This window comes from Peromyscus leucopus, chromosome 5 (assembly GCF_004664715.2).
Source record: "Peromyscus leucopus breed LL Stock chromosome 5, UCI_PerLeu_2.1, whole genome shotgun sequence".
NCBI classification, from domain to species: Eukaryota; Metazoa; Chordata; class Mammalia; order Rodentia; family Cricetidae; genus Peromyscus; species Peromyscus leucopus.
The window spans coordinates 134470242-134488729 of NC_051067.1; the positions used below are offsets into that span (position 1 = coordinate 134470242).

General features: G+C 42.4%; 1 protein-coding gene across 4 annotated transcripts in view; it reads left to right on the forward strand.

Moving 5' to 3' along the window:
* Positions 1-18488, forward strand: part of Epc1 (enhancer of polycomb homolog 1) — an 86311-nt gene that overhangs the window by 28564 nt on the left and 39259 nt on the right. The window lies entirely within an intron of this gene.

The following is an 18488-nucleotide window of genomic DNA, read 5'->3' on the forward strand; positions in this document are numbered from 1 at the left end:
ATCCGGAGAGGGAAGCGGGCTGGGCGGCGGTGGGGGTGCGAGCGAGCGAGCGAGCGAGCGGGCGAGCCGGGAGTGGGCCGCGCCTGCAGGCGCCTCGCAGGGCCGCTGGGTGGCGCTCCCGGGCCGCCGCGGCCGCCGGCCGGCGGCGCAGGCTCTGGGCGCACTTCCCCCCGCGGGCTCGGTGCAGTCCCCACGTGGAGCCTCCGAGCGGCCTGTCATGTTGACTTCAGGGGCTCAGGCTGATTTCTCTCCCCTTCCTGCAGGGAAATGCCGAGGGTGCTCCTAGGCTGCCCAGGCGCCCTTACTTCTGCAGAAACTAAAACTCCGGGGATACTCTTGCTTCCACCCGCAGTGCCGGTTATCCTGGCGGATAAGGAAGGGAAAGAAAAAAAAAGTCTCCCCTACTTTTTGATCTTTGAGACAATGTTGCAGATTTGTTTACAACGCATAGCTCTCTCCCAAAGCCTGCAACTTTTTAGTTACTTCTAAGTGAAATTTAGATTCGCCTGCTTTCAAAGTAAAGATAGAGAAGACCCGGTTCAATAACTTGTTAAAACTCTAAAACTTGAAAGAAGGTGCTTCTTTATTATTAATAGCCAAGCTAAAGTTGAGTGAATTCTTCACCGACATCCTAATATTAAGTTGTCCTAACTGGGTGGGCTGCAGTAATTACATTGTTTATACAACTAGTAGATGATTTACTAGAGCCCTGGCCTATACCTTGCTGTGGAAGTTGGGTCGGGACACAGAGATCAGAGAATCTTCCTCTCATTTCCCCCAGATCGCTAACATTATAACTTGATGACTTCTAAGGGATTGCATACGTTGGTTTCCAGGTACAGCCACTTAAATCAGGGTGCAGTGTTGTTGACAGTTCAAGGAAGTCGAGGACTCCCATGGACTTGTGTGCTCCAATTTTGTTGTGGAAAACTGTACTGTAATACTTCTGTTGGTTCTGTAAGAATTTTCGATTCTCTGTAATGTTTTTCAAAATAAAACTCTTTAAACTGCTTGGGTTGTTTAACCTTTTAAAGTAAAATAGTTTTGACAGTCGAATGTTCCTTTGGGGCGGAGGGTCTTGAATTTAACCTCACAGCTGAGCGCTAAGTGTATGTAGTAGATGAGTCATGTGGGGCAGCGTACTGACTTCTCAGCAGCGTGTTGGCTGGGAGAGCAGTGCGCCTTACTGACTTGTATCAACTTAGAGTAGAATGGTGCCATTTGTTTATTTTTAAAATAAGTGGTTTGTTTTTTTTTTCTTTCAAAAAATTAAAGTACTTGTGACTGCAGAATCTTGTCTTTTTGTTTTATTTTTGTTTCTCTACATAAGTTTTACAGATACTACTTTCAAGTGGGGGTGCTGGTGTTACCCTGCTTGAGGAATTGATTTGTAGCTCTTGTGCATCTAAGGTGGGAAATCATTAATTAAGCAAGAGCAAGACCCACAACAGTACACTTTAGAAACTGAGTTAGGTCTTGCTTATCTGAGTCTTGGACAGTCCCAAGAGCTACAACCTAAAACGAGAGCTGAGTTCAACTGAAGGGGCAGTCCGTGCATATTAACACTTACAGATAATTTTGGTCACAAACAGTTTTGGTATTGTGCAGTGACTGTCACTGGGTTTTAGCAGCTGAAAGCCCAACTTTTGTGAGATGTGGGGATTTCTTTTTCTCCCTTTAGAGTACCTTTTTCCATCATCTGTTTAGAATTTGTCAAGTCACAGCCAACCATAAACTATGTATGAGTGAAGCCTAGATCTCTTGATAGAAGAACGTCAAGTCCTTGGTAAACAAACTGCTCCACAATGCTGTGTGTCCCGCTGCTGTCCTAGTGACAGGCTCTGTAAGCGCAGTATTGAAAGTAGTATGGTGTGCAGTATTGAAAAGTGCCAAACATGTTGTAATTTGGAGTTCTACTTTATACTTGCAAAAAGAAGAGTGAAGTTCAGCCATGGGCATGTGACCCATCCTCCTGACAGGTCCTGTAACCCGGGGCCTGAACTGATGTTTTAAGAAAGGGAATAATACCATCTCAATTTAGTCTCAGTCTTGAGACTCTTAGAACTAGAATATATTTATCATAATCCAACTTCATGTATTAATAGGATTCTAATTAGACACAAGAGAATTAGATGAGGCTAGGTTCTTACCCATTGCTTTATAAGAAGAGCATTTCATGATAAACATACATCTGCAGAATTGTAGTATGGGATGTATCTACTTAAGGATATAATTGTTGCCTTTATAATATTTTTTGTGGTTAAGGAAATCTGGGTCTTGATTTGCCTGTGTAGCCCAGGCTTGCCTCAAACACACTCTCCTTCTTTCTCAGCCTCCTGGGTGCTGGGATTAGGTTGGTGGCCATCATATCAGCTTAGAAATCTAATGGCACTGGGAGGAAAATTTCTCAGTGTACTCCTGTTCTGCCAGTTTCATTAATAAAACTGAATAAAGCTTAAGCCTGGTAGCACAAATCTGTAATCAGAAGGCTGAGGCCAGCCCAGGGAATTCATCAAGACCCTGCCCTCAAATGAATACAAAAGCAAAGGACTAGGCCCTGCTTTAGTGATAGAATGTTACCTTGTGTAAAGTGCAGGTCCATTGCCAGTACCTTCAAGATGAATGTATTGGCCTAATTGGGTATGCTTAATTTTTTAAGAAATGAGTTTACGTAAATGATGACCTCCCCCCAACTTGGGGGGAGGGGGCAAAACATTGTCACTCCATTTAAAAACATTTTTTAATGTAGAACTGAAAAATAACTGGGTTGTAGTGCTTGAAATATTTGACTAAATTGTAAATGTTGGGGAATTGTTTCAATTGATACAGTGTAATAAGGCGCACCTTGCTAAGTCAAAAAGTAACAGTTAATGGACATTTTGTATTTAGTCACCTGTAAATTTTAAAGTCCAGGGAAACAATAGTAACTTCATGAGAAAAGTGGGCACTGGTGGGGGTGGGGACTAAAAGAAGACAAATGTTTATAAAACAAATGAGAGGAGGGTAACCCGTTATCATTTAGCATCTCTTAAATATAGAATAATTTCATTATAAGGTCTGAACAGTGCCACAGTTTTACTTATAACTGGAGGGTACCTTTCCAAAGAGATTTCGCACTATTGGATGGGTTTGTTACAGCTGACTTAAGTGACTAAAATTGGGACTTAACAGTTTTCTTGTATGGAAACATTTGCAGATCTTAACTAGTTGTATTTAAAATAGTATTTGGCAACTTTAAGCTATTTTAACTTTTTCTGGGGGACATAGAGGAACAGGCCATCATTTATGAGGATTGGAGACTTAGCCTGTTTCCTGGCTAGACTAGGTTGGCTGGGATAGTTGAAAAAAATTGGAATGCAAATGATACCACGTTGATATTAGCCATGTGGTCTCTTGTGACTGGTAGAAATCTAGTTATCATAATCCAACTCCATAGATTTATAGGATTCTAAGTAGACACAACAATCTGGTAGCCCTGCCTTGTCTCACCTTCATTCCGGCCTGGTATATAGTATTACCACACCCAAGTAAAGGATTTATGGACAGTTTTGTTTTTTTCTTCTAAAAAATTTTTAAGGTAAGGAAAAATTGGAAATATGCACATATTCCTAATATAAAAACTCCACATTTAGTTTTTCTACAAGATCAAGTTTTTCAGTTTCTTGAAAATAAGTTTGACAGTTTGAGTGATAAGTTTGAAACTCTGGGTTCCTTTTGAAAGACGACCTTTTTTGTCCTTAATACGCTAAGCCAAGTTTATCTCTTGTATCTAAAACTCTCAAATTCAGCTCATTTTTCCATCCTGTCGATGGTCTTACAAATGAAGTGAAATATCCATTGTAGCAGAGGCAGAAATAAGAAACTGTGGATTGTGTGGATTAGGAAGGAATTGGGAAGATTGGGGCATTTTGCATTAGATAGCAAAAGGTCTGGACACAAAGATAATTTGAGAAAATAAAGTTCAGTTTCCACTTTCAGTCTGTCCAAGGTACTTTTCAAGATGATCTTTGGTTATCTGAGACAGCCTGTCAGGTAGCTGAGGCTTGCCATGAAACCCCTGATACTCAGATCTGCCTCCTGAGTGCTGGGATTATAGGAGTGTGGAGTCACCTCTGCACTGAGTAAAGGTGTCTAAGCTGGGGTTTGGAGATTACACAGCTTCTGGAAGTTAGTGAATTCCCTTGACAAGCACATAACATTTTGTGTGGTCTTTTGAAGGAGAAGGCTCATACTTTCTTCAAGGTTAATATCTGCTGTTCTTGAAATTTCAAATGGAGACTCTTGATTTTATCTCAGTATGGCAGTTATTTTTAAAATAAATCTATAAAGAGATAATAATTGAAAAACATGAGTAAGCAACCCAGAAAGAGACTGAAGAAGAAACTACCAAAGGGACCCATGGAAAACTGCCATGCCTGGTTACCTCAAGTATTGTTAACTTTTTTTTCTAGAGCTTTTACTATATTTATTTGGAAACCAAGTTCTGTAAAGGAGTACTTCTGTAAAAGTGTACACTCAGTAGTCATGTCATGTTTTCCAGAGACAGGCTGTTCAGACCAGCACAGAGCCATGGTGATGGTGGCAGGGAGTGGGTCTTGGCATGAGTTTAACTTCCATTGTATTTTGCAGTTTGATATTTGGGGTCAGTTTATAGCTCAACTTCTTTTTCTTTTATGTAAAAATTTTTTTTATTCATTTTACATACCAACCACGGATCCTCTCATCCTTCTTCCCACTCCCCCCCCAACTTCATTTTCTTAAGAAATTATGATAAAAATGAATGGCTTATATATCTAAAGGAATTTTTGTGGGTTATTTGTGATCAGCACTGAAATTTTCTACCAAATTATATTTTTTTGATTAGTAGAATTTAATTAAAATCACTGTTTAAATATAGTTTGTGTTCCATGGCACAGTATTTAATAATAGTAATGGTGATGAAACAGCTATGGGAAGCATGTAAATACACAAATAACAATATTTGGTTGTGTCTTTAAGCACTTGTTAAGTGTTCTGCTTACACATAAGAAAATCCTGACTCTACTCCTTAGAATTAGATAACACACAAGGAAATGAGACTTTGTATTACAGTTAGGTAGTAAAACAAGTTGTTTCTGGGTACACAGGTGATATGAAAATATAACTTAGAGACAAGAGAGTGCATGTAACTTATGAAGTAAGCTTTGGACTGTTAAAACCTTACTTCTAAAGCTAGGCATGGTGGCTCATGTAGTCCTGCAGGGGGTGGGTGTGGTCAGAAGCTACCCTTGGCTGAAGGGTAAGAAAGACCCTGTCGCAGAAGAGGAAAAGCAGCAATGACTTTGTGGTGAGCGTAAGTTAGATTATAAGGAAGTCACTGATTTAACTACCTTCATAGAATTACTTTCAATGGATTACTCAGTGCTGTTCTCTTCAGCGTGTTCACAGACTGAAGGCTTTGCTAACTTTCTTAAAGCCTGTGGTGGTAAGTGTTAAACTTCGGGGCGCCCAGCTCAGCCCCTTTGACCCAGGAAGTAAATGTCATCCAGCAGTCACTGTCTGTGTTGTAAACGGATAGCAGCAAACTTGCTGGCTTCAAGGGCAGGGCATTCTGTCGGGGGTGCAGCCTGGAGGAGTGCGGGCATGAACAATACCATGTTAGCTTTAAAAGGCTTCCTTTAGCTTGGGATGCGCATTGTGGCATAGCTTGCTGAATTTTGCAGCAGATTCCTGAAAGAAGTCATTTGGAGTATGGCCCCCTCTGTATTAGCAGGTATACACATAACAATTTAAAATGTCCTGGGGGTGATATTTTTCTCAGTTCTGGTCTTTTTATGTATTGGGATGAATTGGTTTAATAATTTAGAACCTTAAATAGCAGTTAATATATGCTTTTTAAAAATGCACCTAGACCAGTCCTTGGATAAGTCACTTAGCCTTCCTGGGTGGACTTGAGTCTCGGTGTGTCGACAGTCTTCTGACCACCTTACAGGATAACTTTGAGGAGTAGAGAACCACATGTAAAAATGGTGAACACACAAAAGCTGTTGCCAAGTACTAGTTAGTTTTTAGAATGGCCTTTGTATTGGTGCTCAAGTAATTTAACATTTATGTAATCTGAAATCTTTATCTGGTATAAAATGTGTTCTCCTCCCTAAAGAGTCCCACAATACAGTTGTAAAAACTGTCTTTGAATTTAGTTAGAGAGTTAGTTAGAAATATGTCTAGTCCAGCCTCTGATGTCAGTAGGGTATACACAGGCAATGTTTTCTAAGATGTGAAAGACAAGGTCCTGGTCTATAATAGTTTCTTGTTAAGGTGGCATTGTGACTTAAATCTTGAATGAATTAATGCCATCATTTTGCTTGTAATTTACAAAGAAGGTAGTCAAGGTTCTTGAGTTATTGGTTCTGGTTTAGTCTCAGTAGGCTCAAGTTTAAAGCCAGGTTATGAAGGTTATATAGGAAATAAATGGATATATTTCACAGAGCACTTTGGTTGTTGTGAGAATTTGGAGTTAGAACCAAATTCTGTAATCACGGTTTCAATTAATGTTTTATGAGTACAGGAGTCTGAAGTTTAAATATATAAACATAGTGGTTCTGAAGTATAAATCAAAAACGGGTCACTATTGTAGAGCTCCTGGAGTTGAAAGGCATTGTACAGACAGTAGACACATCTAAGCCCATTTTGTCCCCTTAAGTAGCAAATGTTGCATTCTCTGGGAGCCTAACGAGTCCTGTGGATGCAGCAGTGACCACAGAAGGGTGTTCTGTGGAGCTTACACTCCAGCCTGTTGGCTTCATGAGGGTAGGAATTCTATCTGCTTCAGTTGTGGATGGTTTCTAGAGTCTGAAATGTCTGGCGTGTAGTAAGTGTCAATATTTTATTAAATGATTAGCTGAGACCAGAGTGTATAAAAGTAAACTTTTAACATGATTCTTAAAGTGGCAGTACGATAAAAACACAGAATTCCAGATAGAAGGAAGACAGTTTTCTTTTCATTACTGGTAAAGGTACACTTACCTGAGACTTGTAGTGAGAAAGATCCTGTCCTGTGAAGAACCTCAAGTTAGAGAACCTTCCAGGCAGGAAGCCCAGGATGGACCCAAAAGAAGACCTGAGTGACCAGAACACCATGAGGCCTTAGAGCACCATGAGGCCCATGGGTCCTCAGGGGTGAGGAGCTGGAGTGCTTTGAAATGAGGGTTCATATAAAGGAGCAACATACTCTGCCATTTTTCCCCCTGAAATCATTCTGAAATACCATGGAGGGAATGAGTCCTTTGGGGCAGGAGTGGGAGGATTTTGTTTGTTTGTTTTTTAAGGTTTTTTTGTTTGTTTGTTTGGTTGGTTGGTTGGTTCTTCGAGACCGGGTTTCTCTGTGTAGCTTTGCACCTTTCCTGGATTTTTTAAGGTGGTAGTAATGGACATGAGGAGAACTCAGTGGATTTGAGACACATTTTGAGTTAGAACCAACAGAACTTGATGAATTTGAATGCACTGGGTGGAGAGAAAGGATGCAAGGAAGATGCCCTGAGTTTTAGTTGAGGGCTGGACAGATGATGGGGGCACTTAATGAGATAGGGGAAATTAGTAAGGAGGATATAGAAAAGGTAGAGAATTTGAAAAGCCTCTTAATCCAAATTTAATTAGGTCTTAATATAAGACCGTAGTACAGTGAGCAGCTGAGTGTGAATGATTTGAAAGTCACGAGTTGACTTATAGGCTGGGTGGGAAATGGGTGAGCTTATGTATTTAGACTCTGGAACTTCAGTGGATGAAGCTGCTTGGGAGTGTGTGGAACCTTTGGAAGGTGGGACCTAGCTGGAGGAAGTGAGTCACTGAGGATCCAGTCTTGAAGTAACCCTCCCTGTCTCACTTCCAGTGGACCTGTCTTCCTTGGTCAACACCCTGTAACAAGCAGCCATGGCAACATCCTCCAGCTGCCCCACTTTTGTCCCCATTATAGTGTATATTCCCTTAAACTGTGAGACAAAATGAGCCTTTCCACTCTCACAGTGGATTTGTCTGGTGTTTTTGTAAAAGCAACGGAAATTGTAACTAATAGTACTATTTCATTTGATAGACTTTAGCGTATGGTTGGTATTTAAAGTTATGGCCTGCAACTCAGGAAGGACTGTTGGAGGTGCCAGCCAAGACTCCAGGAAAGGTTAATGTGGTTGGCTTTGTGCTGTTGGCTTGTTCCAGTGAAGTGCTGGGAAGGAATGTTCATTGCTAGAGAATGATAGAAGGTGAAAGGGAGAATGTGGCGAGTACGGGTGTTTGGGAGTATCTTTGCCATGAAGGGGAAGATAGGGCAGAAACTGGAAGGGCCTGAGGTCTAGCCCTAACTCAGACAAAGGAGGTGAAGAAAGCTGAGCCTCAGACTGCTTTGAGGGTACTGAGGTCGAAGCACAGGGAAGAAACCCCAAATACAGCCTGGCAGCACCACGTGTTGAAGAGACAGAGTTGGAGTGGCGTACAAGGGCTGCCCAGAAAGAGCACCAGGGATCCCGTTGAGCGTTCCTGAAGCTGATCTGAGCGGAGGAGGAACTTCCAAGTCTGTGGGAGAAGGAGGAACTGTTCTAGAAACACAGGGCCAGGAATGGTACCCTGCCTGGCCAGAAGGGACATCAATCTAGAAAAGCACTCCAGAGTTATCACCAGCTTTATTCTAGGCTAAAGACGGTTCTGGGCTTGCCAAGATTGAACATAGGCTCAAACGAATCTGAGGTTAAAGCAACTTGTGTTCCAGAACAAAGACCACAACTCTGGGAAGCTAATGCACAAATATCCTGCAGCATAGAACTGAGCATTTGGCATCCAACTAAAATCACCAAGATGAGGCCAGGCAGGGTGAGACATACCTGTAATTTTAACATACTGAAGCTGAGGCAGGAGGATTGGTTTGAGTTTGAGATCAGCCTGGACTATACAGTATGTTCAAGGCTAGCAAAGGCTACATTGTAAGACCCTTTCTCAGAAAGAAGAAGAAAATTTCCAGATATACAAAGATCAGAAAAATGTGACCCATTAGGTAATCACATAAGTGGATAAAAGCATTTAAAGTTATAGGTAACAGTAAATTACTAGAGTTAGTATGACAATGATTTCATTTAAAAAGAGGAGCCAATCCCATATTCTCTAACTCAGTGGCTCTGCTCTTCATAAACCTTTCTCTGCCTCTCCTGGATCCATTTGATGGAGGAATTGGTTACTAGTTGGAAAAGGAATATCCCTCTTTTTTAAGGAAGGAAGGCAAGCTGTATCGGGAGGGGTGGGATTAGTTAGTAGAGTTGGTAATGAGGATGTGGTCACATATCCTAAAGTTCTGTTTCTCTGTGACATGAAGTGAGGTCATCACCAGTGAAGAGGGAACCTGGACAGTCAAAGGCATGGCAAAACTTAATGGGAAAATGTAATAGGGTTGATGGATTTGCTGAAAGCCAGTATTTGTGATCATTTTAAAGTGATCATGTGAACAGCTCAATGAAAGTCAAGCATTCCACTTGATTTTTGGCACAAAGTGTAAACAGTGGGGTTTATCTAAGGTTGCAGTTTGCCCAGCAAGTTCAGAAGAGGATGAGAGGAATGATGAAATCAGAAGTATTGTGAAGCAAATTATGATGCTGAAGCATAGGAATCTAAACTATGTAAACAGAGGAAGACGACATAGGGGAGCTAATGTAGCAGAAAATTGATATAGGGCTTACTGGAATGGAAGGTTTCGTTAAATTGATTACGAAAATGGGAGTGCATGGATAGGTGAAAGGAACTGAGTCAGGACAGTAAAGAGCAGGATGCTTGAGTTTAGACTTTAGAGGTACAGTTATGGTAAAAGCAAGCTCTCTGGGGTAGAACCTCAGGAGCAGTGGTAGAAGTGTCTGTGAGTCTTGTTATTAGGTAATTCTAGGTGTGGAGACTCTTAATGATAACAGGGTATGTATTGGGACTGTGGTGGGAGCTCTGGCTGACCAAAGCATATGGTGACTATCAGAAGACAGTATGAAAGAACAACCAAAAAGCATGGTGTGGGCAAGCTGTGGAAATCAAGGAAGGTGGTACCCACCTTAGGTGTGTGTGTGTGTGTTAAGGAAAAGGACAACCGCATGAGTGCTGCTTGGGGGCACTGCAGAACCACTTAGAGCCAGAAGATGAGGGAACTGGAACTAGAAGAATTGGAGAAGTCAGGAAGCATGGAAGGATTGGGTCACATTAGCTGCTGTGGAGATCAGAATGCTGGGAAGAGCCAGCCAGCCGGCCATCCTGTTGTTTCTTGTACTCTGCAATAATAACCGATGCAGCCCTACTAGAAGCTGAGCTGTAAGGGACCATGCTGCAGTCGGGTGGTATGAGTCTGAGGAAGCGCTGCTCCCTGGGTAAAAAGGTCTCAGCCCCCGGAACTTGAAGAGATGCTTATCACTGCTCATGGACAGTCACATCCTTTGGAGGGAGGGATGACTGGGTCTTGCTGTGTAGTCCTCTCTGGCTTCAAATGCGCAGCAATCCTCTTGCCACTGCCTCCCGAGTGTTGTGATTACAGATGTGCATCACCATGCCTCATAAATACTTGCCCAAGGATTTTTACATAGCACAGCTCTTTTAATGCTCAGGAAGTAGACCTTTATGAGTTGTTACAGATTATCTGAGACCTCTCCTTTCTCTACATTGGTTCTTGACAGAGGCTTAACTGTTTTCATACCTGAAGGAAATTCATACTTTCGGGGAATTTTAGAAGCTACTTTCAACTGTCACAATTATTGGATATCATTGAGTTATCAGAAGGTGGCCTGTATACATTCACAATACAAAAATAGTCCCACAGAACATTCTAATAGATAAAATTTGTATGTGAATTATCTGTGTCTGGCCCTAATTCCATGTTTCTCTGTGAAGTCTTCCTTTCTTTTCTTCCTTCATGTAGTTTTGAGACCTAACTGCATCTTCCAGGAGTGCAGCTGGTATGTAAAGTGCTATGTAGTGTACAGTTATCGGACTCTCTCAGAACCTCGGTCGGCGTTACCACCTCATTGTAATGCTTCAGGGTCAGGACTCAAGTCACTGGAACTTCCTTTGGTTTTAGTCCCTGAAGGACAAAACTGTTCAGTGGGTTTTAAAATGTCAACAACTCTCTACCCATGAGGATATGAAGGTTGTGGAGTGCTTTACTAGTCAGTGGATTTGACTTTTATACAGGTCTAGTTTTTTATTTATATTTAGTGTGACATAATGTATTCAGAAGCATTGCCTACTGGACACAAAAGTCAATTCAGATAAATTGTTTTCTTACCTATGTGCTCAATTTCCCGTGGGATGTCTCAAGGGCATAAGTACATTATAAAAAAGTTCTTAGCTGTCTAAAGGGTTTAAGGAGAGAGAGGTGTTCTGTGCCTTTAACAAGCGGTGGTGCACACCTCTAATCCCAGCACTCGGGAGGCAGAGGCAGGTGGATCTCTGTGAGTTCGAGGCCAGCCTGGTCTCCAAAGTGAGTTCCAGGAAAGGCGCAAAGCTACCCAGAGAAACCCTGTCTTGAAAAAACGGGGAAAAAAAAAAAAAAAAAAAGTTCTGTGTACTTTCATGGTTTTTTGTTTTTGTTTTGAGACAGGGTCTTCCCCAAGTAGCATTGACTGGGTAGTAGTAGAATTCACTATGTAGACCCAGTTAACATCTAACTCATGGAGCTCGACCTGCCTCTGCCTCAGGCATGTGCTACCATGACCAGCTATTTAGTAACTTGAAGCTCTTGAAGCTGCTCTGTACCAAGGTTAAAGCACTTTCTTGGGAAGGTTTATCACTGCTCTTGGTCTCCTAGATGAAGATGCAGAAACCCCTTGCTGTGACACATGGGGCCTGGTGTGATCTAAGGTCTCTGCTTGTACTCTTTGACTTGGCTCCTTTGCGCTTCCTGCCCTTCCCCTCCACCTTTTTTGTTTGTTTCATTTTGCTGTGCTTTAGAGCAGAACTAGATGTATTTAGGGAAGGTGAGACAGAACTCGCAAGAGTGGACGGGGCTGCAAGGGAAGAAACGCCTTTAAGTCTGTCCTAGTAGTTCCTTGCTCCGTGACAAATTATTCCCAAGTTTAGTAGCTTGAACCAATACTACTTCTTTGTGGTCAAATTCTTCTTTGAGCCACTAGCTCCCAAATAACGACAGGGAGACTTCTTATTGTGAAAGCTTGGCTTTAGCTTAGACTTGTCCCACTAGCTCTTATAACTTAAATTAACCCGTTTATTTTAATCTGTGTTCTGTCTGGCTCGTTACTTCTCTCCAGACTGCTCATGCTGCTTCCTCTGCATCTGGCTGACCTCCTCGCTTTCTTCTTCCCAGAGTTCCCTCTCTGTCCGGAAGTCCCGCCTATATCTCCTGTCTAGCTATTGGCCAGTCGGCTTTTTATTACACCAATCACAGCAACACATTTTCACAGTGCAGAGGTACCCCACAACACTTCCTGGGGATCTAGAAGTGGCTTATCTTCATGATACTGTCCTGAAGCCTTAGAGTAGTTGTCCTTCCAACATGGCACCTCACTTCCCCCGAATAAAAGTGTTAGGGGAGGGCCGTAGTCTTTTATGATCTGATTTCAGAATTTATACATCGTTAATATGCTGTTGGTCACATAGGTCTACCTAGGCAAAATGTAAGAGGGGTTTTACACATGGCCAGGACCGAGAGACACAACCATAGGCTTCACATCCCTTCCATCTGCAGCTTATTCTTACTTACCTGGGCCCAAAGCCCCTAAGGCTCATCTCATTACAGTATCAGCTCTGAGGCTGGCATCTTACCCAAGTCAAATTCAGTACAATTGAGAGTTGCTGGGTATAGTTCCTGGTGTTCAGCTTCACAAGCGTTATGCTTGACCTAGAAATCCAAAAATAAAGAAGGTTATTATTACCTACCCCACTCCAACATGTAATACTGAGTCACATTTTCAACCCAGTCCATTGTTTGCTTTCTGCCAACATTTGGGCTTCTAATGGGGTCTGTTTTCTACCACCTCTCGTCTCTTTCAGCTCAAGAGACCAGTGTTTCTACATATATAATTCTTTTTAAAACTTTTTGAGTCTTCTTCAAAGTGTATTGAATTCTATTAGTTGAAACTATTTGTATAATTGAATTATTCATTTGGTTTTGCTTGAGAAAGTGTTTTGTAGCTTAGGTTGACCTTGAACTGGGATGTAGTCAAGAATGACCTTGGATTCCTAATCCTTCTGCTTCCATCAGCCAAGTGCTGGTGTAACAGGTGTGAGCTACCTATACCTAACACCTGGCATCTTGACTAAGTCTTTGAGATCACCCCTTTACTAGTCCTGCTGAGAGACGACACTCTTCAATTTCTGAAAGGCTCTATGAGCTAATCGGTAAAACAAGTGCTCTAGCGCCTTTTCTGATGCTTCTGAGGCAAGGCCTGAACCTGCGGTCTCTGTATTCCACTGCAGTCCCGTGTGGGGCCTAAGGAAGGAAGACCCCAGCTGAGCCAGCTGAGGCCAGCTTGGGCTATAGTGAGACCCTGTCCCAAGAAAGATGTTGCTCTCAGCACGCCATTTGGACCGTGATTTCTGGCAGTGCCTAGGATTTGGTTTGGCTGAGCATCCGTTTCCAAATGTTTGCATTATTTGTGAAGATATACTTTAATTTTTTCAAAACCATCAGCCTGGCTCTTGTTCTAAGATCCCTTATTTTAATTGTTCTTATTTATTGCTATGTATAACAGAAAAGTAATAGCATTTCTAACTTTGGTTCAGAAAGTCTCCCTAGTTCCAACACCCAGTTCACTAATTAAACTTTGCACTTTTTACACAACTAAAGGCAAAAGTGTAAACTTCCTGCCCCTCGCTTAAGGCTGTATGCTTTCCAGTGTCCAGTGCCCTGCCCCTGATTTTCTGTCCTCACCTGTACCGTCTTGGGACACATGGCCACACTTAGTGGCCTCTTCACTAATGAGCTCTCACTGGTCCATGGACCAGTTCCAAAGCTATTCGGTTATTTTAGGCTTTTTGTTAGGGAAGCAAGGAATCAGTATCAACAAGTGTGTTGCCTGTTACTGTGCAACTGCCCTGAAGTTAGCAGCTGGCAACATCACCATATATAATCTCATGGTTTCGGAGGGTCGGGAGCCACTGGACCGGCAGCTCTGACTCAGGTTCAGAAGAGTCCTCCAGGACTGCCAGCACTGCTTGCCTGCAGACTGTTTCCAGGCTCACGTTCTAAGCCCATGGCTTCTGCTCCTCATCACCCAGGCCTCTCCATTGGCTGTCTGCATGACTTGGCACACTGTCACTTCCCCAAGAGACACTAAGAGCACACCCAAAGGCTGATCTCTGGCTACCTAGTCCTATAAATGTGTCTCAGGTTAGTCTTGAAGGCTAGCCACCACAACCACTGCCCAGACATCTCAGTAAACCCTTTCATCAGCTTAAATGAAAACTGTCTTACAGTTTCCAAGTGTCAGCTCCTGAACCCTAGAGAACAACTTAACGTATGTAATTGCTCACCATTCTAAGCCCTTTGATGGCAGAAAGCAGCGTCTTTAAACACTGAACATTGAGGTCACAAATGTTTCTTGAACATTTCTTAAATAGTTCTAGGAAAACTTAGGCATTCAATAACGTCATATTCTAAATGATACTCAGCATTTGTATTTTGGGAGTGAGACTAGTGAAGTAGAATTTTAAGATTGGGTTATATGAAGGACATGAGAAATGTAATGAATCAAAACTGTAAGTCGGCGAGAATGTCATGAGCTTCTCTGAAGTACAATCTGTGAAGTTCTATACTGAGTGTGCCAGCTTGCACATCAAGAGCTACATTCAAAGTGTGATGCTAATGCCGTGGTGTCTGCAAACATGTCTCTTCTTCTCATGGGGCTTAAAATTCATAGGGCACATTAGACAGGGTGAAGCGTCTGGATTAAATTCCCGGGTTTTAAAGATGAGAAGTAGAGTTTTCATCTGCAGCAGTTAAGTGCCACTCAGTGTGAGGAAGCTCAGCCAACTTGCAGCAGTTCCTGAAGAGCCGTCTTGTTTACCAGTGGAAGCAAAAATAAGCAGAATAAATCTCGTATTCCCAAAATTGATTTTTTTACTTGAGTTAAAACTTGTTTTTTACATTAATTTCCATTTCTCTTACCTGAAAATAAAAGGTTGATGGCAGATGCTTTCTTACTACCTGAAGTGAAGTTCCCATTCACTGTCCAGCAGTGGAGCACCATACCTGAGAGTTCTGTATAATGTTTTTTCTTTTGTGGATTTTTCCCTGTAATATATTTGTACTAACATAAAACAGTAGTGGTTTTTTTTTTCCTTCTGTGTACCTGGAAATATTAAAGAATCTACTCCATAAATACATGTTCTTTGATGCATTTGTCCTTCGGGTTTTTGTTTGTAAACAGGGTCTGGCTATGTATGTAGCCCAGGCTGGCCATGAACTCTTTGGTCTTCCTAGCCTCAGCCTCCTAAGTGCTGGAATTATAGACACATGACACCACACCCAGTTTTATAAAAGAATTGCTATGCCTAATTAGGGGTATCTTGGTGTGAATTCTGTCTCTTTCTTACCCAGCTAAATAAACAGCCTGGTGGTAGACTGCCCTTACATCCACTTCATGCCCAGATTTGCTGAATCCCAGTGGAGAGAGGTTAGGCTGGCAAGAAGTTGAGAATTTAGTTGGACAGTTCAGGCAGGCTTACAAACGTTGAAAATAACCCTGAATAAAATGGTAATTTCCTAAATATTTCTAATGTTATAGCAAGTAAAAGTGTTTGCCATGAATGCCTGATGACCTGAATTCAGTCACAGAAGCCATGTAAAACTGAAAGGAGAGAGCCTGACTTCACAATGTTGTTTTATGCTATCCACATGCACACCTATGCATATACACAACATACAAAGAATACTAATACTGTTTTTAAAGAATTTTTAATGTTGTTATTCCCATCGTTATGCTACTTGCCGGGAGTCATCCCCGGCGGTGGATGGGTCCTGTAGAGGGTGTAAGGAGTCTGCGATCCCCGGCAGCTACTTCCCTAGTGTAGGGGACAGTGGTCCACACAGATTTAAGTAGTTCCTAACTGAGCCTTCAAAATTCCAGTTGCTGCCTCCTCAGTATTCATAAATCAGTTGTTCTTTGAAGACAGAAAAACCTGTTACTGATGGTTTTGAAGTGGTGTGTGATGCTATGCTGGCTAGTTTTATATCAACTCGACACAAGCTAGAGTTATCTGAGAGGGAGCCTCAATTGAGAAAAGACCTCCGTAAGATCTGGCTGTAAGGTATTTTCCAAATGGGGGGGAAGGCCCAGACTGTTGTGGTCTTGGGTTCTGTAAGAAAGAAGGCTAAGCAAGCCATGAGGAGCAAGCTAGTAAGCAGCATTCCTCCATGGCCTCTGCATCAGCTCCTGCCTCCAGATTTACTCTGTTTGAGTTCCTGTTCTGAGTTCCTTTAATGATAGGCTAGGATGTGGGAATGTAAGCCAAATAAACTTTTTCCTCCCTGACTTGCTTTTAGTCATCACGTTCCATCACAGCAGTGGAAACCCTAGCTAGGACAGATGCTCTGGGCTTTGTATCATTTGGCCTGTTGTTTTTGACTTCTGAAGCCTTCAGATTCCATTCAGCAGCAAGACCAGCTCTTTAGTCACACTATTAAAGCATTCCCTTTGCATTCCCCTCCTGAGTTTACTAATTTCACATGTCCTTCAAGTCCCAGCTAGGTCACTTTCTTAGTTATCCATTACATTCTTTCAGACTGTCTTAGCAATTGCTGCTGAAACTCATTTTATGTAAGTCGCTTGATACAGTCTTTCACTATAGGACTCTGAGCTCCAAGTACCATTAGCGCCTCCATTATTTGTGACTAGGTTGGTTAACTTACTCATACGTTTCTATCCAGTCTATCCCAAGGGTGTGCTTGCTCCTCTTGAACGTTTAGAGTTAGTTATATCAAGACACTGGTTTTCCCATGGGATTGCTGTGCTGAGACAAGTTTCTCAACCACTAGGCTTCGTTGCCACACTCTTGTCACCGACAATAGAGATCCATGAGTGCAACTCTGACTTGACTGTCCCTTTCAGTTATCAGGTAGGATAGGAACGGCTAGACTGTAAGCAGTAAGCCTTTCCCCATCCTAGTGGCTTTGCAGCAAAGACTCACACATCACTGCAGTGCCTTTCGGTTGACTCGGCTTCCATTCTTCATAACCTCCCTCCGGATGCAGACGGGCAGAGTGGTCTCAATCCCAAATGTGACTGTAGTGGAAGAGAAAGCTTAGGAAGATGAGTCTTAAGTCATCTCTTAAATGTTCTGGTCAGAATTTGTCTAGCAAAAATAATGTAACACACCTAACCATAGAGGAACCAGTAATTACAGTCTTAGCGTATGACTGAAAGAAATGTAAATATTTGGGGAGATAATACTGATAGTAAATCTTCCCTTAGGGTAAAATGAACTCCTCTCCACAGTGCAGCCTACCTGAAAGTCCCAGTTAACTACAAATGTGAAGTCTTTTTATTTCCAGGTGGCACAGTAATTCTGTCTGTAGGTCTGGATGTGTTGCCTCTTGCCCTGGATATGAATGAATACTGTAGCCTTCCTCCTCCTCCTCCACACCCGAGACTTGGCTGGATAACAGAGACAGGATGACAGTAATAAACACTCCATGTTGATGAAGGAAGCTTGGGAGGAGAGCTGCAGAAATCCACAGGATATTCGTGTTCTTCGGCACATCTGCCATTGTGAGGCGGCTCCTGCTCCATAGCTCTTTGTGGCTTCTGTGTTGATATCTGAGGGTCCCCCTTGTCTTTTGCCGTTCTCGGCTTTGAGATTTGGATCAGTTCACAGCCTCCTCTCTGCCTATGGCAAGGCAGAGACAGAAGCTGGCCTCTAATTGGGTCGGGTGCTTCGTTGAGGCTCTGGATGTCCGTCATCTGCTTGTTGGCAGCTAAGCTCTGTGCTGTGCTGGCTTCCGCTGTGTTTCCATTCTGCTCGGTGTGAGCCAGTGTTCTCATCCAGATGCCTCTCTTCCAAAGACGGCCTCCCTGCTGGCTTTGTCTGTCTGCCTGCCTGCCCGTTGTCTCTCCTCACTGTGTGTGTGTGTGTGTGTGTGTGTGTGTGTGTGTGTGTGTGTGCGCGCGCGCGCGCGCGCGCGCCTGTCTGTCTGTCTGTCAGTGTGCCCTTTTGTGTAATGCTAAATAGAACAACCAGTGAACTGTTTTTTCTTTCACTTTTTTAAAACTTCCCTAGGGCTGCAGGTTTAGTTAAAGTACGTTATCAGTCTTTTCAAGTTGTTGTGATTTTCACCATGCATGCTATGGATTGTCATTGTTCTCACTTCCTGACTCTTTAATCTGTGGCATCTGTTTTAGTTTTTCTTTAATGTTTCAGGTTTTGTTTATACTCCCTCCCCCTATTTATATGTTAAGATAGGCATAGGTCAAGCTATGGTATGTTTGTGGTAACTACCTCAAAAATCTCAGGATATAATAATGTCAGAAGTTTGTTTCTTAGGC